Genomic DNA, 26,603 nt, shown 5'->3' with positions numbered 1-26,603 from the left:
CTCTGCAGGTTTACTGTATCCATTGGACCTTCCCTTTGACGACGAAGCACAGAAATTGCATCGGAATTGAATATAAGAGACACAACGCCGACTTAAGTACAAGAAAACAGAGTCTTCTTACGGTCTATGATTTGAGCGTTTCCTGTGTCACCATTTTTACATTCCAATGCACCTCTGCAGGTTTACTATATACCTTGGACCTTCCCATTGACGAAAAAACACAGAAATTGCATCGGAATCAAATATAAGAGTTAGAATGCCGACTTAGGTACAGGAAGACTGAGTCTTCCTACTGTCTATGCTTTGAGCGTTTCCTGTGTCATCAGTTTTACTTTTTGATGCACTTCTGCAGGTTTACTGTTTCCCTTGGACCTTCACAGTGACGATGAAACACATAAATTGCATCTAAATTAAATATAAGAGACACAATGCCGACATAAGAACAGGAATGCTGAGTCTTCCTACTGTCTATGTTTTGAGCATTTCCTGTGTCACCCGTTTTACATTCCGATGCACCTCTGCAAGTTTACTGTATCCCTTTGATCTTCCAATTGACGATGACTCAATGAAATTGCATCGGAATTAAATATAAGAGACGCAATGCCGACTTAAGTACAGGAAGATTGAGTCTTAATACTGTCTATGTTTTGAGCGTTTCCTGCGTCACCAATTTAAATTCCGATGCACCTCTGCAGGTTTACTGTATCCATTGGACCTTCCCATTGGCGATGAAACACATAAATTGCATCGGAATTAAATATAAGAGACACAACGCCGACTTAAGTACAAGAAAACTGAGTCTCCTTACGGTCTATGTTTTGAGCGTTTCCAGTGTCACCAGTCTTACATTCCGATGCACCTCTGCAGGTTTACTGTGTCCCTTGGACCTTCCCATTGGCGATGAAACACAGAAATTGCACCGCAATTAAATATAAGAGACACAATGACGTCTTAAGTAGAGGAAGACTGAGTCTTCCTACTGTCTATGTTTTGAGCGTCTCCTGTGTCACCAGTTTTACATTCCGATGCACCTCTGCATGGTTACTGTATCCCTTGGACCTTCCCATTGACGATGAAACACAGAAAATGCATCTGAATTAAATGTAAGAGACACAATGCCGACTTAAGTACAGGAAGACTGAGTCTTCCTACTGTCTATGTTTTGAGCGTTTCCTGTGTCACCAGTTATACATTCCGATCCACCTCTGCAGGTTTACTGTATCCATTGGACCTTCCCTTTGACGACGAAGCACAGAAATTGCATCGGAATTAAATATAAGAGACACAACGCCGACTTAAGTACAAGAAAACAGAGTCTTCTTACGGTCTATGATTTGAGCGTTTCCTGTGTCACCATTTTTACATTCCAATGCACCTCTGCAGGTTTACTATATACCTTGGACCTTCCCATTGACGAAAAAACACAGAAATTGCATCGGAATTAAATATAAGAGTTACAATGCCGACTTAGGTACAGGAAGACTCAGTCTTCCTACTGTCTATGCTTTGAGCGTTTCCTGTGTCATCAGTTTTACTTTTTGATGCACTTCTGCAGGTTTACTGTTTCCCTTGGACCTTCACAGTGACGATGAAACACATAAATTGCATCTAAATTAAATATAAGAGACACAATGCCGACTTCAGTACAAGAAACCTGAGTCTTCTCAGGGTCTATGTTTGACCGCTTCCTGTGTCACCAGTTTTACATTCCGATGCACCTCTGCCGGTTTACTCTATCCCTTGGACCTTCCCATTGACGACGAAACAAGAAATTGCATCGTATTTAAATATAAGAGACACAATGCCGTCTTAAGCACAGGAAGACTGAGTATTCCTACTATCTACGATTTGATCGTTTCCTGTGTCACCACCTTTTCATTTCGATGTCCCTCCGCACGTTTACTGTATCCATTGGACCTTCACATTGACGATGAAACACAGAAAATGCATCGCAATTAAATATAAGAGACACAATGCCGACATAAGAACAGGAATGCTGAGTCTTCCTACTGTCTATGTTTTGAGCATTTCCTGTGTCACCAGTTTTACATTCCGATGCACCTCTGCAAGTTTACTGTATCCCTTGGACCTTCCCATTGGCGATGAAACACAGAAATTGCACCGCAATTAAATATAAGAGACACAATGACGTCTTAAGTAGAGGAAGACTGAGTCTTCCTACTGTCTATGTTTTGAGCGTCTCCTGTGTCGCCAGTTTTACATTCCGATGCACCTCTGCAAGGTTACTGTATCCCTTGGACCTTCCCATTGACGATGAAACACAGAAATTGCATCGGAATTAAATATAAGTGACATAATGCCGACTTAACTACAGAAGGACTGAGTCTTCCTACTGTCTATGCTTTGAGCGTTTCCTGTGTCGCCAGTAATACATTCCGATGCACCTATGCAGGTCTACAGTATCCCTTGGACCTTCATAGTGACGATGAAACACAGAAATTGCATCGGAATTAAATATAAGACACACAATGTCGACTTAAGTACAGAAAGACTGAGTCTTCCTACTGTCTATGTTTTGAGCGTTTCCTGTGTCACCAGTTTTACATTCCGATGCACCTCTGCAGGTTTACGGTATCCATTGGACCTTCCCATTGACGATGAAACACAAAAACTGCATCGGAATTCAATATAAGAGACACAATGCCGACTTAAGTACAGGAGGATTGAGTCTTCCTGCTGTCAATGTTTGAGCGTTTCCTGTTTCAACAGTTTTACATTCCGATGCACCTCTGCAGTTTTACTATATCCATTGGACCTTCACATTGACGATGAAACACAGAAAATGCATCGGAATTAAATGTAGGAGACACAATGTCGACTTAAGTACAGGAAGACTGAGTCTTCCTACTGTCTATGTTTTGAGCGTTTCCTGTGTCACCAGTTATACATTCCGATCCACCTCTGCAGGTTTACTGTATCCATTGGACCTTCCCTTTGACGACGAAGCACAGAAATTGCATCGGAATTGAATATAAGAGACACAACGCCGACTTAAGTACAAGAAAACAGAGTCTTCTTACGGTCTATGATTTGAGCGTTTCCTGTGTCACCATTTTTACATTCCAATGCACCTCTGCAGGTTTACTATATACCTTGGACCTTCCCATTGACGAAAAAACACAGAAATTGCATCGGAATCAAATATAAGAGTTAGAATGCCGACTTAGGTACAGGAAGACTGAGTCTTCCTACTGTCTATGCTTTGAGCGTTTCCTGTGTCATCAGTTTTACTTTTTGATGCACTTCTGCAGGTTTACTGTTTCCCTTGGACCTTCACAGTGACGATGAAACACATAAATTGCATCTAAATTAAATATAAGAGACACAATGCCGACATAAGAACAGGAATGCTGAGTCTTCCTACTGTCTATGTTTTGAGCATTTCCTGTGTCACCCGTTTTACATTCCGATGCACCTCTGCAAGTTTACTGTATCCCTTTGATCTTCCAATTGACGATGACTCAATGAAATTGCATCGGAATTAAATATAAGAGACGCAATGCCGACTTAAGTACAGGAAGATTGAGTCTTAATACTGTCTATGTTTTGAGCGTTTCCTGCGTCACCAATTTAAATTCCGATGCACCTCTGCAGGTTTACTGTATCCATTGGACCTTCCCATTGGCGATGAAACACATAAATTGCATCGGAATTAAATATAAGAGACACAACGCCGACTTAAGTACAAGAAAACTGAGTCTCCTTACGGTCTATGTTTTGAGCGTTTCCAGTGTCACCAGTCTTACATTCCGATGCACCTCTGCAGGTTTACTGTGTCCCTTGGACCTTCCCATTGGCGATGAAACACAGAAATTGCACCGCAATTAAATATAAGAGACACAATGACGTCTTAAGTAGAGGAAGACTGAGTCTTCCTACTGTCTATGTTTTGAGCGTCTCCTGTGTCACCAGTTTTACATTCCGATGCACCTCTGCATGGTTACTGTATCCCTTGGACCTTCCCATTGACGATGAAACACAGAAAATGCATCTGAATTAAATGTAAGAGACACAATGCCGACTTAAGTACAGGAAGACTGAGTCTTCCTACTGTCTATGTTTTGAGCGTTTCCTGTGTCACCAGTTATACATTCCGATCCACCTCTGCAGGTTTACTGTATCCATTGGACCTTCCCTTTGACGACGAAGCACAGAAATTGCATCGGAATTAAATATAAGAGACACAACGCCGACTTAAGTACAAGAAAACAGAGTCTTCTTACGGTCTATGATTTGAGCGTTTCCTGTGTCACCATTTTTACATTCCAATGCACCTCTGCAGGTTTACTATATACCTTGGACCTTCCCATTGACGAAAAAACACAGAAATTGCATCGGAATTAAATATAAGAGTTACAATGCCGACTTAGGTACAGGAAGACTCAGTCTTCCTACTGTCTATGCTTTGAGCGTTTCCTGTGTCATCAGTTTTACTTTTTGATGCACTTCTGCAGGTTTACTGTTTCCCTTGGACCTTCACAGTGACGATGAAACACATAAATTGCATCTAAATTAAATATAAGAGACACAATGCCGACTTCAGTACAAGAAACCTGAGTCTTCTCAGGGTCTATGTTTGACCGCTTCCTGTGTCACCAGTTTTACATTCCGATGCACCTCTGCCGGTTTACTCTATCCCTTGGACCTTCCCATTGACGACGAAACAAGAAATTGCATCGTATTTAAATATAAGAGACACAATGCCGTCTTAAGCACAGGAAGACTGAGTATTCCTACTATCTACGATTTGATCGTTTCCTGTGTCACCACCTTTTCATTTCGATGTCCCTCCGCACGTTTACTGTATCCATTGGACCTTCACATTGACGATGAAACACAGAAAATGCATCGCAATTAAATATAAGAGACACAATGCCGACATAAGAACAGGAATGCTGAGTCTTCCTACTGTCTATGTTTTGAGCATTTCCTGTGTCACCAGTTTTACATTCCGATGCACCTCTGCAAGTTTACTGTATCCCTTGGACCTTCCCATTGGCGATGAAACACAGAAATTGCACCGCAATTAAATATAAGAGACACAATGACGTCTTAAGTAGAGGAAGACTGAGTCTTCCTACTGTCTATGTTTTGAGCGTCTCCTGTGTCGCCAGTTTTACATTCCGATGCACCTCTGCAAGGTTACTGTATCCCTTGGACCTTCCCATTGACGATGAAACACAGAAATTGCATCGGAATTAAATATAAGTGACATAATGCCGACTTAACTACAGAAGGACTGAGTCTTCCTACTGTCTATGCTTTGAGCGTTTCCTGTGTCGCCAGTAATACATTCCGATGCACCTATGCAGGTCTACAGTATCCCTTGGACCTTCATAGTGACGATGAAACACAGAAATTGCATCGGAATTAAATATAAGACACACAATGTCGACTTAAGTACAGAAAGACTGAGTCTTCCTACTGTCTATGTTTTGAGCGTTTCCTGTGTCACCAGTTTTACATTCCGATGCACCTCTGCAGGTTTACGGTATCCATTGGACCTTCCCATTGACGATGAAACACAAAAACTGCATCGGAATTCAATATAAGAGACACAATGCCGACTTAAGTACAGGAGGATTGAGTCTTCCTGCTGTCAATGTTTGAGCGTTTCCTGTTTCAACAGTTTTACATTCCGATGCACCTCTGCAGTTTTACTATATCCATTGGACCTTCACATTGACGATGAAACACAGAAAATGCATCGGAATTAAATGTAGGAGACACAATGTCGACTTAAGTACAGGAAGACTGAGTCTTCCTACTGTCTATGTTTTGAGCGTTTCCTGTGTCACCAGTTATACATTCCGATCCACCTCTGCAGGTTTACTGTATCCATTGGACCTTCCCTTTGACGACGAAGCACAGAAATTGCATCGGAATTGAATATAAGAGACACAACGCCGACTTAAGTACAAGAAAACAGAGTCTTCTTACGGTCTATGATTTGAGCGTTTCCTGTGTCACCATTTTTACATTCCAATGCACCTCTGCAGGTTTACTATATACCTTGGACCTTCCCATTGACGAAAAAACACAGAAATTGCATCGGAATCAAATATAAGAGTTAGAATGCCGACTTAGGTACAGGAAGACTGAGTCTTCCTACTGTCTATGCTTTGAGCGTTTCCTGTGTCATCAGTTTTACTTTTTGATGCACTTCTGCAGGTTTACTGTTTCCCTTGGACCTTCACAGTGACGATGAAACACATAAATTGCATCTAAATTAAATATAAGAGACACAATGCCGACATAAGAACAGGAATGCTGAGTCTTCCTACTGTCTATGTTTTGAGCATTTCCTGTGTCACCCGTTTTACATTCCGATGCACCTCTGCAAGTTTACTGTATCCCTTTGATCTTCCAATTGACGATGACTCAATGAAATTGCATCGGAATTAAATATAAGAGACGCAATGCCGACTTAAGTACAGGAAGATTGAGTCTTAATACTGTCTATGTTTTGAGCGTTTCCTGCGTCACCAATTTAAATTCCGATGCACCTCTGCAGGTTTACTGTATCCATTGGACCTTCCCATTGGCGATGAAACACATAAATTGCATCGGAATTAAATATAAGAGACACAACGCCGACTTAAGTACAAGAAAACTGAGTCTCCTTACGGTCTATGTTTTGAGCGTTTCCAGTGTCACCAGTCTTACATTCCGATGCACCTCTGCAGGTTTACTGTGTCCCTTGGACCTTCCCATTGGCGATGAAACACAGAAATTGCACCGCAATTAAATATAAGAGACACAATGACGTCTTAAGTAGAGGAAGACTGAGTCTTCCTACTGTCTATGTTTTGAGCGTCTCCTGTGTCACCAGTTTTACATTCCGATGCACCTCTGCATGGTTACTGTATCCCTTGGACCTTCCCATTGACGATGAAACACAGAAATTGCATCGGAATTAAATATAAGAGACATAATGCCGACTTAACTACAGAAGGACTGAGTCTTCCTACTGTCTATGTTTTGAGCGTTTCCTGTGTCGCCAGTTATACATTCCGATGCAGCTATGCAGGTCTACAGTATCCCTTGGACCTTCATAGTGACGATGAAACACAGAAAATGCATCTGAATTAAATGTAAGAGACACAATGCCGACTTAAGTACAGGAAGACTGAGTCTTCCTACTGTCTATGTTTTGAGCGTTTCCTGTGTCACCAGTTATACATTCCGATCCACCTCTGCAGGTTTACTGTATCCATTGGACCTTCCCTTTGACGACGAAGCACAGAAATTGCATCGGAATTAAATATAAGAGACACAACGCCGACTTAAGTACAAGAAAACAGAGTCTTCTTACGGTCTATGATTTGAGCGTTTCCTGTGTCACCATTTTTACATTCCAATGCACCTCTGCAGGTTTACTATATACCTTGGACCTTCCCATTGACGAAAAAACACAGAAATTGCATCGGAATTAAATATAAGAGTTACAATGCCGACTTAGGTACAGGAAGACTCAGTCTTCCTACTGTCTATGCTTTGAGCGTTTCCTGTGTCATCAGTTTTACTTTTTGATGCACTTCTGCAGGTTTACTGTTTCCCTTGGACCTTCACAGTGACGATGAAACACATAAATTGCATCTAAATTAAATATAAGAGACACAATGCCGACTTCAGTATAAGAAACCTGAGTCTTCTCAGGGTCTATGTTTGACCGCTTCCTGTGTCACCAGTTTTACATTCCGATGCACCTCTGCCGGTTTACTCTATCCCTTGGACCTTCCCATTGACGACGAAACAAGAAATTGCATCGTATTTAAATATAAGAGACACAATGCCGTCTTAAGCACAGGAAGACTGAGTATTCCTACTATCTACGATTTGATCGTTTCCTGTGTCACCACCTTTTCATTTCGATGTCCCTCCGCACGTTTACTGTATCCATTGGACCTTCACATTGACGATGAAACACAGAAAATGCATCGCAATTAAATATAAGAGACACAATGCCGACATAAGGACAGGAATGCTGAGTCTTCCTACTGTCTATGTTTTGAGCATTTCCTGTGTCACCAGTTTTACATTCCGATGCACCTCTGCAAGTTTACTGTATCCCTTGGATCTTCCAATTGACGATGAAACAAAGAAATTGCATCGGAATTAAATATAAGAGACACAATGCCGACTTAAGTACAGGAAGATTGAGTCTTAATACTGTCTATGTTTTGAGCGTTTCCTGCGTCACCAATTGAAATTCCGATGCACCTCTGCTGGTTTACTGTTTCCATTGGACCTTCCCATTGACGGTGAAACACAGAAATTACATCGGAATTAAATATAAGAGACACAACGCCGACTTAAGTACAAGAAAACTGAGTCTTCTTACGGTATATGTTTTGAGCGTTTCCAGTGTCACCAGTCTGACATTCCGATGCACCTCTGCAGGTTTACTGTGTCCCTTGGACCTTCCCATTGGCGATGAAACATAGAAATTGCACCGCAATTAAATATAAGAGACACAATGACGTCTTAAGTAGAGGAAGACTGAGTCTTCCTACTGTCTATGTTTTGAGCATTTCCTGTGTCACCAGTTTTACATTCCGATGCACCTCTGCAGGTTTACTGTATCCATCGGACCTTCCAATTGACGATGAACACAGAAATTACATCGGAATTAAATATAAGAGACACAACGCCGACTTAAGTACAAGAAAACTGAGTCTCCTTACGGTCTACGTTTTGAGCGTTTCCAGTGTCACCAGTTTTACATTCCGATGCACGTCTGCAGGTTTACTGTGTCCCTTGGACCTGCCCATTGGCGATGAAACACAGAAATTGCATCGGAATTAAATATAAGTGACACAATGACGGCTTAAGTACAGAAGGACTGAGTCTTCCTACTGTCTATGTTTTGAGCGTTTCCTGTGTCGCCAGTTATACATTCCGATGCACCTATGCAGGTCTACAGTATCCCTTGGACCTTCATAGTGACGATGAAACACAGAAATTGCATCGGAATTAAATATAAGACACACAATGTCGACTTAAGTACAGAAGGACTGAGTCTTCCTACTGTCTATGTTTTGAGCGTTTCCTGTGTCACCAGTTATACATTCCGATCCACCTCTGCAGGTTTACTGTATCCATTGGACCTTCCCATTGACGACGAAGCACAGAAATTGCATCGGAATTAAATATAAGAGACACAACGCCGACTTAAGTACAAGAAAACAGAGTCTTCTTACGGTCTATGATTTGAGCGTTTCCTGTGTCACCATTTTTACATTCCAATGCACCTCTGCAGGTTTACTATATACCTTGGACCTTCCCATTGACGAAAAAACACAGAAATTGCATCGGAATTAAATATAAGAGATACAATGCCGACTTAGGTACAGGAAGACTGAGTCTTCCTACTGTCTATGCTTTGAGCGTTTCCTGTGTCATCAGCTTTACTTCTTCATGCACTTCTGCAGGTTTACTGTATCCCTTGGACCTTCACAGTGACGATGAAACACATACATTGCATCTAAATTAAGTATAAGAGACACAATGCCGACTTCAGTACAAGAAACTGAGTCTTCTCAGGGTCTATGTTTGACCGCTTCCTGTGTCACCAATTTTACATTCCGATGCACTTCTGCAGGTTTACTCTATCCCTTGGACGTTCCCATTGACGACGAAACAAGAAATTGCATCGGATTTAAATATAAGAGACACAATGCGGTCTTAAGCACAGGAAGACTGAGTATTCCTACTGTCTACGATTTGATCGTCTCCTGTGTCACCAGTTTTTCATTTCGATGTCCAGCCGCACGTTTACTGTATCCATTGGACCTTCCCATTGACGATGAAACACAGAAATTGCATTGGAATTATATATAAGAGACACAATGCCGACATAAGAACAGGAATGCTGAGTCTTCCTACTGTCTATGTTTTGAGCATTTCCTGTGTCACCAGTTTTACATTCCGATGCACCTCTGCAAGTTTACTGTATCCCTTGGATCTTCCAATTGACGATGAAACAAAGAAATTGCATCGGAATTAAATATAAGAGACACAATGCCGACTTAAGTACAGGAAGATTGAGTCTTAATACTGTCTATGTTTTGAGCGTTTCCTGCGTCACCAATTGAAATTCCGATGCACCTCTGCTGGTTTACTGTTTCCATTGGACCTTCCCATTGACGGTGAAAAACAGAAATTACATCGGAATTAAATATAAGAGACACAACGCCGACTTAAGTACAAGAAAACTGAGTCTTCTTACGGTATATGTTTTGAGCGTTTCCAGTGTCACCAGTCTGACATTCCGATGCACCTCTGCAGGTTTACTGTGTCCCTTGGACCTTCCCATTGGCGATGAAACATAGAAATTGCACCGCAATTAAATATAAGAGACACAATGACGTCTTAAGTAGAGGAAGACTGAGTCTTCCTACTGTCTATGTTTTGAGCGTCTCCTGTGTCACCAGTTTTACATTCCGATGCACCTCTGCATGGTTACTGTATCCCTTCGACCTTCTCATTGACGATGAAACACAGAAATTGCATCGGAATTAAATATAAGAGACATAATGCCGACTTAAGTACAGAAGGACTGAGTCTTCCTACTGTCTATGTTTTGAGCGTTTCCTGTGTCACCAGTTTTACATTCCGATGCACCTCTGCAGGTTTGATGTATCCCTTGCACCTTCCCATTGACAATGAAAAACAGAAATTACATCGGAATTAAATATAACAGACACAATGCCGACTTAAGTAGAGGAAGACTGAGTCTTACTACTGTCTATGTTTTGAGCGTTTCCTGTGTCACCAGTTTTACATTCCGATGCACCTCTGCAGGTTTGATGTATCCCTTTGACCTTCCCATTGACGATTCAATTCAAATTGCATTTGAATTAAATATAACAGACACAATGCCGACTTTAGTACAGGAAGATTGAGTCCTCCTACTGTCTATTTTCTGAGCGTTTCCTGCGTCACCAGTTTTACATTCCGATGCACTTCTGCAGGTTTACTGTATACATCGGACCTTCCAATTGAAGATGAAACACAGAAATTACATCGGAATTAAATATAAGAGACACAACTCCGTCTTAAGTACAAGAAAACTGAGTCTCCCTACGGTCTACGTTTTGAGCGTTTCCAGTGTCACCAGTTTTACATTCCGATACACCTCTGCAGGTTTACTGTATCCATTGGAACTTCCCATGGACGATGAAACACAGAAATTACATCGGAATTAAATATAAGGGACACAATGACGTCTTAAGTACAGGAAGACAGAGTCTTCCAAGTGTCTATGTTTTGAGCGTTTCCTGTGTCACCAGTTTTACATTCCGATCCACCTGTGCAGGTATACTGTTTCCCTTCAACTTTCCCATTGACGATGAAACACATAAATTGCATCGGAATTAAATATAAGAGTTACAATGCCGACTTAGGTACAGGAAGACTGAGTCTTCCTACTGTCTATGCTTTGAGCGTTTCCTGTGTCATCAGTTTTACTTTTTGATGCACTTCTGCAGGTTTACTGTATCCCTTGGACCTTCACATTGACGATGAAACACAGAAATTGCATCGGAATTAAATATAAGAGACACAATGCCGACATAAGAACAGGAATGCTGAGTCTTCCTACTGTCTATGTTTTGAGCATTTCCTGTGTCACCAGTTTTACATTCCGACGCACCTCTGCAAGTTTACTGTATCCCTTGGATCTTCCAATTGACGATGAATCAATGAAATTGCATCGGAATTAAATATAAGAGACGCAATGACGACTTAAGTACAGGAAGATTGAGTCTTAATACTGTCTATGTTTTGAGCGTTTCCTGCGTCACCAATTTAAATTCCGATGCACTTCTGCAGGTTTACTGTATCCATTGGTCCTTCCCATTGGCGATGAAACACGGAAATTGCATCGGAATTAAATATAAGAGACAGAACGCCGACTTAAGTACAAGAAAACTGAGTCTCCTTACGGTCTATGTTTTGAGCGTTTCCAGTGTCACCAGTCTTACATTCCGATGCACCTCTGCAGGTTTACTGTGTCCCTTGGCCCTTCCCATTGGCGATGAAACACAGAAATTGCACCGCAATTAAATATAAGAGACACAATGACGTCTTAAGTAGAGGAAGACTGAGTCTTCCTACTGTCTATGTTTTGAGCGTCTCCTGTGTCACCAGTTTTACATTCCGATGCACCTCTGCATGGTTACTGTATCCCTTGGACCTTCCCATTGACGATGAAACACAGAAATTGCATCGGAATTAAATATAAGAGACAAAATGCCGACTTAACTACAGAAGGACTGAGTCTACCTACTGTCTATGTTTTGAGCGTTTCCTCTGTCGCCAGTTATACATTCCGATGCACCTATGCAGGTCTACAGTATCCCTTGGACCTTCATAGTGACGATGAAACACAGAAATTGCATCGGAATTAAATATAAGACACACAATGTCGACTTAAGTACAGAAAGACTGAGTCTTCCTACTCTCTATGTTTTGAGCGTTTCCTGTTTCAACAGTTTTACATTCCGATGCACCTCTGCAGTTTTACTGTATCCATTGGACCTTCCCATTGACGATGAAACACAGAAAATGCATCGGAATTAAATGTAAGAGACACAATGCCGACTTAAGTACAGGAAGACTGAGTCTTCCTACTGTCTATGTTTTGAGCGTTTCCTGTGTCACCAGTTATACATTCCGATCCACCTCTGCAGGTTTACTGTATCCATTGGACCTTCCCTTTGACGACGAAGCACAGAAATTGCATCGGAATTAAATATAAGAGACACAACGCCGACTTAAGTACAAGAAAACAGAGTCTTCTTACGGTCTATGATTTGAGCGTTTCCTGTGTCACCATTTTTACATTCCAATGCACCTCTGCAGGTTTACTATATACCTTGGACCTTCCCATTGACGAAAAAACACAGAAATTGCATCGGAATTAAATATAAGAGTTAGAATGCCGATTTAGGTACAGGAAGACTGAGTCTTCCTACTGTCTATGCTTTGAGCGTTTCCTGTGTCGTCAGTTTTACTTTTTGATGCACTTCTGCAGGTTTACTGTTTCCCTTGGACCTTCACAGTGACGATGAAACACATAAATTGCATCTAAATTAAATATAAGAGACACAATGCCGACTTCAGTACAAGAAACCTGAGTCTTCTCAGGGTCTATGTTTGACCGCTTCCTGTGTCACCAGTTTTACATTCCGATGCACCTCTGCAGGTTTACTCTATCCCTTGGACCTTCCCATTGACGACGAAACAAGAAATTGCATCGTATTTAAATATAAGAGACACAATGCCGTCTTAAGCACAGGAAGACTGAGTATTCCTACTATCTACGACTTGATCGTTTCCTGTGTCACCACTTTTTCATTTCGATGTCCCTCTGCACGTTTACTGTATCCATTGGACCTTCACATTGACGATGAAACACAGAAAATGCATCGGAATTAAATATAAGAGACATAATGCCGACATAAGAAAAGGAATGCTGAGTCTTCCTACTGTCTATGTTTTGAGCATTTCCTGTGTCACCAGTTTTACATTCCGATGCACCTCTGCAGGTTTACTGTATCCATCGGACCTTCCAATTGACGATGAACACAGAAATTACATCGGAATTAAATATAAGAGACACAACGCCGACTTAAGTACAAGAAAACTGAGTCTCCTTACGGTCTACGTTTTGAGCGTTTCCAGTGTCACCAGTTTTACATTCCGATGCACGTCTGCAGGTTTACTGTGTCCCTTGGACCTTCCCATTGCCGATGAAACACAGAAATTGCATCGGAATTAAATATAAGTGACACAATGACGGCTTAAGTACAGGAAGACAAAGTCTTCCAACTGTCTATGTTTTGAGCGTCTCCTGTGTCACCAGTTTTACATTCCGATGCACCTCTGCATGGTTACTGTATCCCTTGGACCTTCCCATTGACGATGAAACACAGAAATTGCATCGGAATTAAATATAAGAGACATAATGCCGACTTAAGTACAGAAGGACTGAGTCTTCCTACTGTCTATGTTTTGAGCGTTTCCTGTGTCGCCAGTTATACATTCCGACGCACCTATGCAGGTCTACAGTATCCCTTGGACCTTCATAGTGACGATGAAACACAGAAATTGCATCGGAATTAAATATAAGACACACAATGTCGACTTAAGTACAGAAAGACTGAGTATTCCTACTCTCTATGTTTTGAGCGTTTCCTGTGTCACCAGTTTTACATTCCGATGCACCTCTACAGGTTTACTGTGTCCCTTGGACCTTCCCATTGGCGATGAAACACAGAAATTGCATCGGAATTAAATATAAGTGACACAATGCCGACTTAAGTACAGGACGACTGAGTCTTACTACTGTCTATGGTTTGAGCGTTTCCTGTGTCACCAGTTTTACATTCCGATGCACCTCTGCAGGTTTACTGTATCCCTTCGACCTTCCCATTGACGATGAATCAGAGAAATTGCATTGGAATTAAATATAACAGACACAATGCCGACTTTAGTACAGGAAGATTGAGTCCTCCTACTGTCTATTTTTTGAGCGTTTCCTGCGTCACCAGTTTTACATTCCGATGCACCCCTGCAGGTTTACTGTATCCATCGGACCTTACCATAGACGATGAAACACAGAAATTACATCGGAATTAAATATAAGAGACACAACGCCGACTTAAGTACAAGAAAATTGAGTCTCCTTACGGTCTACGTTTTGAGCGTTTCCAGTGTCACCAGTTTTACATTCCGATGCACGTCTGCAGGTTTACTGTGTCCCTTGGACCTTCCCATTGGCGATGAAACACAGAAATTGCATCGGAATTAAATATAAGTGACACAATGACGGCTTAAGTACAGGAAGACAAAGTCTTCCAACGGTCTATGTTTTGAGCGTTTCCTGCGTCACCAGTTTTACATTCCCATGCTCCTCTGCAGGTTTTCCTGTATCCCTTGGACCTACAAAGTGACGATGAAACACAGAAATAGCATCGGAATTAAATATAAGAGACACAATGCCGACTTAAGTACAGGAAGAGTGAGCCTTCCTACTGTCTATGTTTTGAGCGTGTCCTGTGTCACCAGTTTTACATTCCGATGCACCTCTGCAGGTTTACTGTATCCCTTGGACCTTCACAGTGACGATGAAACACAGAAATTGCATCGGAATGAATTAAAAGAGACACAATGTCGACTTAAGTACAGGAAGACTGAGTATTGCTACTGTCAATGTTTGAGCGTTCCCTGTGTCAACAGTTTTACATTCCGATGCACCTCTGGAGGTTTGCTGTATCCATTGGACCATCCCATTGACGATGAAACACAGAAAATGCATCGGAATTAAATGTAAGTGACACAATGCCGACCTAAGTACAGGAAGACTGAGTCTTCCTACTGTCTATGAATTGAGCGTTTCCTGTGTCATCAGTTTTACATTTTGATGCACCTCTGCAGATTTACTGTATCCCTTGGACCTTCACACTGACGATGAAACACAGAAATTGCATCTAAGTTAAATATAAGAGACACAATGCCGACATAAGAACAGGAATGCTGAGTCTTCCTACTGTCTATGTTTTGGGCGTTTCCTGTGTCACCAGTTTTACATTCCGATGCACCTCTGCAGGTTTACTGTATCCCTTGGATCTTCCAATTGACGATGAAACACAGAAATTGCATCGCAATTAAATATAAGAGAAACAATGCCATCTTAAGTGCAGGAAGACTTTGTATTCCTACTGTCTATGTTTTGATCGTTTCCTGTGTGAGCAGTTTTTCATTCCAATGCACCTCCGCACGTTTACTGTATCCATTGGACCTTCCCAATGACGATGAAACACAGAAATTGCATCGGAATTAAATATAAGGGAGACAATGCCGACTTAAGTACAGAAGAACTGAGTCTCCCTACTGTCTATGTTATGAGCGTTTCCTGTATCACCAGTGTTACATTCCGATGCACCTCTGCAGGTTTACTGTGTCCATTGGACCTTCCCATTGGCGATGAAACACAGAAATTACAACGGAATTAAATATAAGAGACACAACGCCGACTTAAGTACAAGAAAACTGAGTCTTCTTACGGTCTATGTTTTGATCGTTTCCTGTGTCACCAGTTTTACATTCCGATGCACCTCTGCAGGTTTGCTGTATCCCTTGCACTTTCCCATTGACAATGAAACACAGAAATTACATCGGAATTAAATGTAAGTGACACAATGCCGACTTAAGTACAGGAAGACTGAGTCTTACTACTGTCTACGTTTTGACCGTTTCCTGTGTCATCAGTTTTACATTTTGAATCACCTCTGCAGGTTTACTGTATCCCTTTGACCTTCCCATTGACGATGAATCACAGAAATTGCATTGGAATTAAATATAACAGACACAATGCCGACTTTAGTACAGGAAGGCTGAGTCCTACTAGTGTCTATTTTTTGAGCGTTTCCTGCGTCACCAGTTTTACATTCCGATGCACCTCTGCAGGTTTACTGTATCCATCGGACCTTACCATAGACGATGAAACACAGAAATTGCATCGGAATTAAATATAAGAGGCACAATGCCGACTTAAGTACAGGAAGACTGAGTCTTCCTAATGTCTATGTTGTGATCGTTTCCTGTGTCACCAGTTTTTCATTCCAATGCACCTCCGCACGTTTACTGTATCCCTTTGACCTTCCCATTGACGATGAATCACAGAAATTGCATTGGAATTAACTGAGTCTTCTTAGGGTCTATGTTTGACCACTTCCTGTGTCACCAGTTTTACATTCCGATGCACCTCTGCATGTTTACTCTATCCCTTGGACCTTCCCATTGACGACGAAACACAGAAATTGCATCGGATTTAAATATAAGAGGCACAATGCCGTCTTAAGTGCAGGAAGACTTTGTATTCCGACTGTCTCTGTTGTGATCGTTTCCTGTGTCACCAGTTTTTCATTCCAATGCACCTCCGCACGTTTACTGTATCCATTGGCCTTCCCATTGACGATGAAACACAGAAATTGCATCTGAATTAAATATATGAGACACAATGCCGACATAAGAACAGGAATGCTGAGTCTTCCTACTGTCTATGTTTTGAGCGTTTCCTGTGTCACCAGTTTTACATTCCGATGCACCTCTGCAGGTTTAATGTATCCCTTTGACCTTCCCATTGACGATGAATCACAGAAATTGCATTGGAATTAAATATAACAGACACAATGCCGACTTTAGTACAGGAAGGTTGAGTCCTACTACTGTCTATTTTTTGAGCGTTTCCTGCGTCACCAGTTTTACATTCCGATGCACCTCTGCAGGTTTACTGTATCCATCGGACCTTACCATAGACGAAGAAACACAGAAATTGCATCGGAATTAAATATAAGAGGCACAATGCCGACTTAAGTACAGCAAGACTGAGTCTTCCTAATGTCTATGTTTTGAGCGTTTCCTGTGTCATCAGTTCTACATTCCGATGCACCTCTGCAGGTTAACGGTATCCATTATACCCCCCCTTCCCCCCATTGACGATGAAACACAGAAATTGCATCGGAATTAAATATAAAAGACACAATGCCGACTTAAGTACAGCAAGACTGAGTCTTCCTAATGTCTATGTTTTGAGCATTTCCTGTGTCACCAGTTTTACATTCCGATGCACCTCTGCAAGTTTACTGTATCCCTTGGATCTTCCAATTGACGTTGAAACACAGAAATTGCATCGGAATTAAATATAAGAGACACAATGCCGACTTAAGTTCAGGAACATTGAGTCTTCCTACTGTCTATGTTTTAAGCGTTTCCTGCGTCACCAGTTTTACATTCCGATGCACCTCTGCAGGTTTACTGTATCCCTTGGATCTTCCCATTGGCGATGAAACACAGAAATTACACCGGAATTAAATATAAGAGACACAACGCCGACTTAAGTACAAGAAAACTGAGTCTTCTTACGGTCTATGTTTTGAGCGTTTCCAGTGTGACCACTGTTACATTCCGATGCACTTCTGCAGGTTTACTGTGTCCCTTGGACCTTCCCATTGGCGATGAAACACAGAAATTGCACCTCAATGAAATATAAGAGACACAATGACGTCTTAAGTAGAGGAAGACTGAGTCTTCCTACTGTCTATGTTTTGATCGTTTCCTGTGTCTCAAGTTTTATATTCCGATTCACCTCTGCAGGTTTGCAGTATTCCTTGCACCTTCCCATTGACAATGAAATACAGAAATTACATCGGAATTAAATATAACAGACACAATGTCGACTTAACTACAGGAAGACTGAGTCTTCCTACTGTCTATGATTTGAGCGTTTCCTGTGTCACCAATTTTACATTCCGATGCACCTCTGCAGGTTTACTGTATCCCTTTGAACTTCAAATTGACGATGAATCACAGAAATTGCATCGGAATTAAATATAAGAGACACAATGCCGACTTTAGTACAGGAAGATTGAGTACCCCTACTGTCTATTTTTTGAGCGTTTCCTGCGTCACCAGTTTTACATTCCGATGCACCTCTGCAGGTTTACTGTATCCATCGGACCTTCCCATTGACGATGAAACACAGAAATTACATCGGAATTAAATATAAGAGACACAACGCCGACTTAAGTACAAGAAAACTGAGTCTTCTTACGGTCTACGTTTTGAGCGTTTCCAGTGTCACCAGTTTTACATTCCGATGCACTTCTGCAGGTTTACTGTGTCGCTTGGACCTTCCCATTGGCGATGAAATACACAAATTGCATCGGAATTAAATATAAGAGACACAATGCCGACATAAGAACAGGAATGCTGAGTCTTCCTACTGTCTATGTTTTGAGCATTTCCTGTGTCACCAGTTTTACATTCCGATGCACCTCTGCAAGTTTTCTGTATCCCTTGGATCTTCCAATTGACGATGAAACACAGAAATTGCATCGGAATTAAATATAAGCGACACAATGCCGACTTAAGTACAGGAAGATTGAGTCTTAATACTGTCTATGTTTTGAGCGTCTCCTGCGTCACCAATTTTATATTCCGATGCACCTCTGCAGGTTTACTGTATCCATTGGACCTTCCCATTAACGATGAAACACAGAAATAGCATCGGAATTAAATATAAGAGAGACAATGCCGACTTAAGTACAGGAACATTGAGTCTTCCTACTGTCTATGTTTTGAGCGTTTCCTGCGTCACCAGTTTTACATTCCGATGCACCTCTGCAGGTTTACTGTATCCATTGGACCTTCCCATTGACGATGAAACACAGAAATTACATCGGAATTAAATATAAGAGACACAACGCTGACTTAAGTACAAGAAAACTGAGTCTTCTTACGGTCTATGTTTTGAGCGTTTCCAGTGTCACCATTGTTACATTCCGATGCACCTCTGCAGGTTTACTGTGTCCCTTTGACCTTCCCATTGGCGATGAAACACAGAAATTGCCCCGCAATTAAATATAAGAGACACAATGACGTCTTAAGTAGAGGAAGACTGAGTCATCCTACTGTCTATGTTTTGAGCGTCTCCTGTGTCACCAGTTTTACATTCCGAGGCACCTCTGCAGGGTTACTGTTTCCCTTGGACCTTCATAGTGACGATGAAACACAGAAATTACATCGGAATTAAATATAAGAGACACAACGCCAACTTAAGTACAAGAAAACTGAGTCTTCTTACGGTCTACGTTTTGAGCGTTTCCAGTGTCACCAGTTTTACATTCCGATGCACCTCTGCAGGTTTACTGTGTCCCTTGGACCTTCCCATTGGCGATGAAACACAGAAATTGCACCGGAATTAAATATAAGAGACACAATGACGGCTTAAGTACAGGAAGACAAAGTCTTCCAGCTGTCTATATTTTGCGCGTTTCCTGTATCACCAGTTTTACATTTCCATGCACCTCTGCAGGTTTTCCTGTATCCCTTTGACCTACAAAGTGACGATGAAACACAGAAATTGCATCTGAATTAAATATATGACACACAATGCCGACATAAGGACAGGAATGCTGAGACTTCCTACTGTCTATGTTTTGAGCATTTCCTGTGTCACTAGTTTTACATTCCGATGCACCTCTGCAAGTTTACTGTATCCCTTGGATCTTCCCATTGACGATGAAACACAGAAAATGCATCGGAATTAAATGTAAGAGACACAATGCCGACTTAAGTACAGGAAGACTGAGTCTTCCTACTGTCTATGTTTTGGGCGTTTCCTGTGTCACCAGTTATACATTCCGAGCCGCCTCTGCAGGTTTACTGTATCCATTGGACCTTCCCTATGGCGACGAAGCACAGAAATTACATCGGAATTAAATATAAGAGACACAACGCCGACTTAAGTACAATAAAACTGAGTCTTCTTAGGGTCTATGTTTGACCGCTTCCTGTGTCACCACTTTTACATTCCGATGCACCTCTGCAGATTTACTCTATCCCTTGGACCTTCCCATTGACGACGAAACACAGAAAGTGCATCGGATTTAAATATAAGAGACACAATGCCGTCTTAAGTACAGGAAGACTTTGTATTCCTACTGTCTATGTTTTGATCGTTTCCTGTGTCATCAGTTTTTCATTCCAATGCACCTCCGCACGTTTACTGTATCCATTGGACCTTCCCATTGACGATTAAACACAGAAATTGAATCGGAATTAAATATAAGAGACACAATGCCGAGATAAGAACAGGAATGCTGAGTCTTCCTAATGTCTATGTTTTGAGCATTTCCTGTGTCACCAGTTTTACGTTCCGATGCACCTCTGCAAGTTTACTGTATCCCTTGGATCTTCCAATTGACGATGAAACACAGAAACTGCATCGGAATTAAATATATGAGACACAATGCGGACTTAAGTACGGGAAGATTGAGTCTTCCTGCTGTCTATGTTTTGAGCGTTTCCTGCGTCACCAATTTTACATTCCGATGCACCTCTGCAGGTTTACTGCATCCATTGCACCTTCCCATTGACGATGAAACACAGAAATAACATCGGAATTAAATATAAGAGACACAATGCCGACTTAAGAACAGGAAGGCTGAGCCTTCCTACTGTCTATGTTTTGAGCGTTTCCTGTGTCACCAGTTTTACATTCCGATGCACCTCTGCAGGTTTACTGTATCCCTTGGATCTTCCCATTGACGATGAAACACAGAAATTGCATCGGAATTAAGTATAAGAGACACAATGCCGACTTAAGTACAGGAACATTGAGTCCTTCTACTGTCTATGATTTGAGCGTTTCCTGCGTCACCAGTTTTACATTCCGATGCACCTCTGCAGGTTTACTGTGTCCCTTGGACCTTCCCATTGGCGATGAAACACAGAAATTGTACCGCAATTAAATATAAGAGACACAATGACGTCTTAAGTAGAGGAAGACTTAGTCTTCCTACTGTCTAAGATTTGAGCGTTTCCTGTGTCACCAGTTTTATATTCCGAAGCACCTATGCAGGTTTACTGTATCCCTTGGACCTTCACAGTGACGAAGAAACACAGTATTGCATCGGAATTAAATATAAGAGACACAATGCCGACATAAGTACAGGAAGACTGAGTCTTCCTACTGTCCATGTTCCGAGCGTCTCCTGTGTCACCAGTTTTACATTCCGATGCACCTATGCAGGTCTACAGTATCCCTTGGACCTTCATAGTGACGATGAAACACAGAAATTGCATCGGAATTATATATAAGAGACACAATGTCAACTTCAGAACACAAAGACTGAGTCATCCTACTCTCTATGTTTTGAGCGTTTCCTGTGTCACCAGTTTTACATTCCGATGCACCTCTGCAGGTTTGCTGTATCCCTTGCACCTTCCCATTGACAATGAAACACAGCAATTACATCGGAATTAAATATAACAGACACAATGCTGACTTAAGTACAGGAAGACTGAGTCTTACTACTGTCTCTGTTTTGAGCGTTTCCTGTGTCACCAGTTTTACATTCCGATGCACCTCTGAAGGTTTACTGTATCCCTCTGAGCTTCCCATTGACGATGAATCACAGAAATTGCATCGGAATTAAATATAAGAGACACAATGCCGCCATAAGAACAGGAAGACTGAGCCTTCCTACGGTCTATGTTTTGAGCGTGTCCTGAGTCACCAATTTTACATTCCGATGCACCTCTGCAGGTTTACTGTACACATCGGACCTTCCCATTGACGATGAAACACAGAAATTGCATCGGAATTAAGTATAAGGGAAACAATGACGTCTTAAGTACAGGAAGACAGAGTCTTCCAACTGTCTATGATTTGAGCGTTTCCTGTGTCACCAGTTTTACATTCCCATGCACCTCTGCAGGTATACTGTTTCCCTTCAACTTTCCCATTGTTGATGAAACACAGAATTTGTATCGGAATTAAATATAAGAGACAAAATGCCGACTTAAGTACAGGAAGACTGAGTCTTCCTACTGTCTATGTTTTGAGCGTTTCCTGTGTCTCCAGTTTTATATTCCGATGCACCTCTGCAGGTTTACTGTATCTCTTGGACCTTCGCAGTGACGAAGAAACACAGAAATTGCATCGGAATTAAATATAAGAGACACAATGCCGACTTAAGTACAGGAAGACTGAGTCTTCCTACTGTCTATGTTTTGAGCGTCTCCTGTGTCACCAGTTTTACATTCCAATGCACCTCTGCAGGTTTACTGCATCCATTGGACCTTCCCATTGACGATGAAACACAGAAATAGCATCGGTATTAAATATAAGAGACATAATGCCGACTTAAGAACACGAAGGCTGAGTCTTCCTACTGTCTATGTTTTGAGCGTTTCCTGTGTCACCAGTTTTACATTCCGATGCACCTCTGCAGGTTTACTGTATCCCTTGGATCTTCCCATTGGCGATGAAACACAGAAATTACACCGGAATTAAATATAAGAGACACAACGCCGACTTAAGTACAAGAAAACTGAGTCTTCTTACGGTCTATGATTTGAGCGTCTGCAGTGTCACCAGTGTTACATTCCGATGCACCTCTGCAGGTTTACTGTGTCCCTTGGATCTTCCCATTGGCGATGAAACTCAGAAATTGCACCGCAATTAAATGTAAGAGACACAATGACTTCTTAAGTACAGGAAGACTGAGTCTTCCTACTGTCTATGATTTGAGCGTTTCCTGTGTCTCCAGTTTTATATTCCGAAGCACCTCTGCATGTTTACTGTATCCCTTGGACGTTCACAGTGACGAAGAAACTCAGTATAGCATCGGAATTAAATATAAGAGACACAATGCCGACTTAAGTACAGGAAGACTGAGTCTTCCTACTGTCTATGTTTTGAGCGTCTCCTGTGTCACCAGTTTCACATTCCGATGCACCTATGCAAGTCTACAGTATCCCTTGGACCTTTATAGTGTCGATGAAACACAGAAATTGCATCGGAATTAAATATAAGAGACACAATGTCGACTTCAGAACAGAAAGACTGAGTCTTCCTACTCTCTATGTTTTGAGCGTTTCCTGTGTCACCAGTTTTACATTCCGATGCACCTCTGCAGGTTTGCTGTATCCCTTGCACCTTCCCATTGACAATGAAACACAGAAATTACATCGGAATTAAATGTAACAGACACAATGCCGACTTAAGTACAGGAAGACTGAGTCTTACTACTGTCTATGTTTTGAGCGTTTCCTGTGTCACCAGTTTTACATTCCGATGCACCTCTGCAGGTTTACTGTATCCCTTTGAACTTCCCATTGACGATGAATCACAGAAATTGCATCGGAATTAAATATAACAGACACAATGCCGACTTTAGTACGGGAAGATTGAGTCCTCCTACTGTCTATTTTTAGTGCGTTTCCTGCGTCACCAGTTTTACATTCCGATGCACCTCTGCAGGTTTACTGTATCCATCGGACCTTCCCATTGACGATGAAACACAGAAATTACATCGGAATCAAATATAAGAGACACAACGCCGTCTTAAGTACAAGAAAACTGAGTCTTCTTACGGTCTACGTTTTGAGCGTCTCCAGTGTACCAGTTTTACATTCCGATGCACCTCTGCAGGTTTACTGTGTCCCTTAGACCTTCCCATTGGCGATGAAACACAGAAATGGCATCGGAATTAAATATAAGAGACACAATGACGGCTTAAGTACAGGAAGACAAAGTCTTCCAACTGTCTATGTTTTGAGCGTTTCCTGTGTCACCAGTTTTACATTCCCATGCACCTCTGCAGGTTTTCCTGTATCCCTTGGACCTACAAAGTGACAATGAAACACAGATATTGCATCGGAATTAATTATAAGACACACAATGCCGACTTAAGTACAGGAAGACTGAGCCTTCCTACTGTCTATGTTTTGAGCGTGTCCTGTGTCACCAATTTTACATTCCGATGCACCTCTGCAGGTTTACTGTACCCATCGGACCTTCCCATTGACGATGAAACACAGAAATTACATCGGAATTAAATATAAGAGACACAACGCCGACTTAACTACAAGAAAACTGAGTCTTCTTACGGTCTACGTTTTGAGCGTTTCCAGTGTCACCAGTTTGACATTCCGATGCACCTCTGCAGGTTTACTGTGTCCCTTGGACCTTCCCATTTGCGATGAAACACAGAAATTGCATCGGAATTAAATATAAGGGACACAATGACGTCTTAAGTACAGGAAGACAGATTCTTCCAACTGTCTATGTTTTGCGCGTTTCCTGTGTGACCAGTTTTACATTCCCATGCACCTCTGCAGGTTTTCCTGTATCCCTTGGACCTTCAAAGTGACGATGAAACACAGAAATTACATCGGAATTAAATGTAACAGACACAATGCCGACTTAAGTACAGGAAGACTGAGTCTTACTACTGTCTCTGTTTTGAGCGTTTCCTGTGTCACCAGTTTTACATTCCGATGCACCTCTGAAGGTTTACTGTATCCCTCTGAGCTTCCCATTGACGATGAATCACAGAAATTGCATCGGAATTAAATATAAGAGACACAATGCCGCCATAAGAACAATAAGACTGAGCCTTCCTACGGTCTATGTTTTGAGCGTGTCCTGAGTCACCAATTTTACATTCCGATGCACCTCTGCAGGTTTACTGTACACATCGGACCTTCCCATTGACGATGAAACACAGAAATTACTTCGGAATTAAATATAAGAGACACAACGCCGACTTAAATATAAGAAAACTGAGTCTTCTTACGGTCTACGTTATGAGCATTTCCAGTGTCACCAGTTTTACATTCCGATGCACCTCTGCAGGTTTACTGTGTCCCATGGACCTTCCCATTTGCGATGAAACACAGAAATTGCATCGGAATTAAGTATAAGGGAAACAATGACGTCTTAAGTACAGGAAGACAGAGTCTTCCAACTGTCTATGATTTGAGCGTTTCCTGTGTCACCAGTTTTACATTCCCATGCACCGCTGCAGGTATACTGTTTCCCTTCAACTTTCCCATTGTCGATGAAACACAGAAATTGTATCGGAATTAAATATAAGAGACAAAATGCCGACTTAAGTACAGGAAGACTGAGTCTTCCTACTGTCTATGTTTTGAGCGTTTCCTGTGTCTCCAGTTTTATATTCCGATGCACCTCTGCAGGTTTACTGTATCTCTTGGACCTTCGCAGTGACGAAGAAACACAGAAATTGCATCGGAATTAAATATAAGAGACACAATGCCGACTTAAGTACAGGAAGACTGAGTCTTCCTACTGTCTATGTTTTGAGCGTCTCCTGTGTCACCAGTTTTACATTCCAATGCACCTCTGCAGGTTTACTGCATCCATTGGACCTTCCCATTGACGATGAAACACAGAAATAGCATCGGTATTAAATATAAGAGACATAATGCCGACTTAAGAACACGAAGGCTGAGTCTTCCTACTGTCTATGTTTTGAGCGTTTCCTGTGTCACCAGTTTTACATTCCGATGCACCTCTGCAGGTTTACTGTATCCCTTGGATCTTCCCATTGGCGATGAAACACAGAAATTACACCGGAATTAAATATAAGAGACACAACGCCGACTTAAGTACAAGAAAACTGAGTCTTCTTACGGTCTATGATTTGAGCGTCTGCAGTGTCACCAGTGTTACATTCCGATGCACCTCTGCAGGTTTACTGTGTCCCTTGGATCTTCCCATTGGCGATGAAACTCAGAAATTGCACCGTAATTAAATGTAAGAGACACAATGACTTCTTAAGTACAGGAAGACTGAGTCTTCCTACTGTCTATGATTTGAGCGTTTCCTGTGTCTCCAGTTTTATATTCCGAAACACCTCTGCATGTTTACTGTATCCCTTGGACGTTCACAGTGACGAAGAAACACAGAAATTGCATCGGAATTAAATATAAGAGACACAATGTCGACTTCAGAACAGAAAGACTGAGTCTTCCTACTCTCTATGTTTTGAGCGTTTCCTGTGTCACCAGTTTTACATTCCGATGCACCTCTGCAGGTTTACTGTATCCCTTTGAACTTCCCATTGACGATGAATCACAGAAATTGCATCGGAATTAAATATAACAGACACAATGCCGACTTTAGTACGGGAAGATTGAGTCCTCCTACTGTCTATTTTTAGTGCGTTTCCTGCGTCACCAGTTTTACATTCCGATGC

Source organism: Schistocerca nitens, chromosome 5 (assembly GCF_023898315.1).
Source record: "Schistocerca nitens isolate TAMUIC-IGC-003100 chromosome 5, iqSchNite1.1, whole genome shotgun sequence".
NCBI classification, from domain to species: domain Eukaryota; kingdom Metazoa; phylum Arthropoda; class Insecta; order Orthoptera; family Acrididae; genus Schistocerca; species Schistocerca nitens.
Note: the sequence above shows the minus strand (reverse complement) of the source record.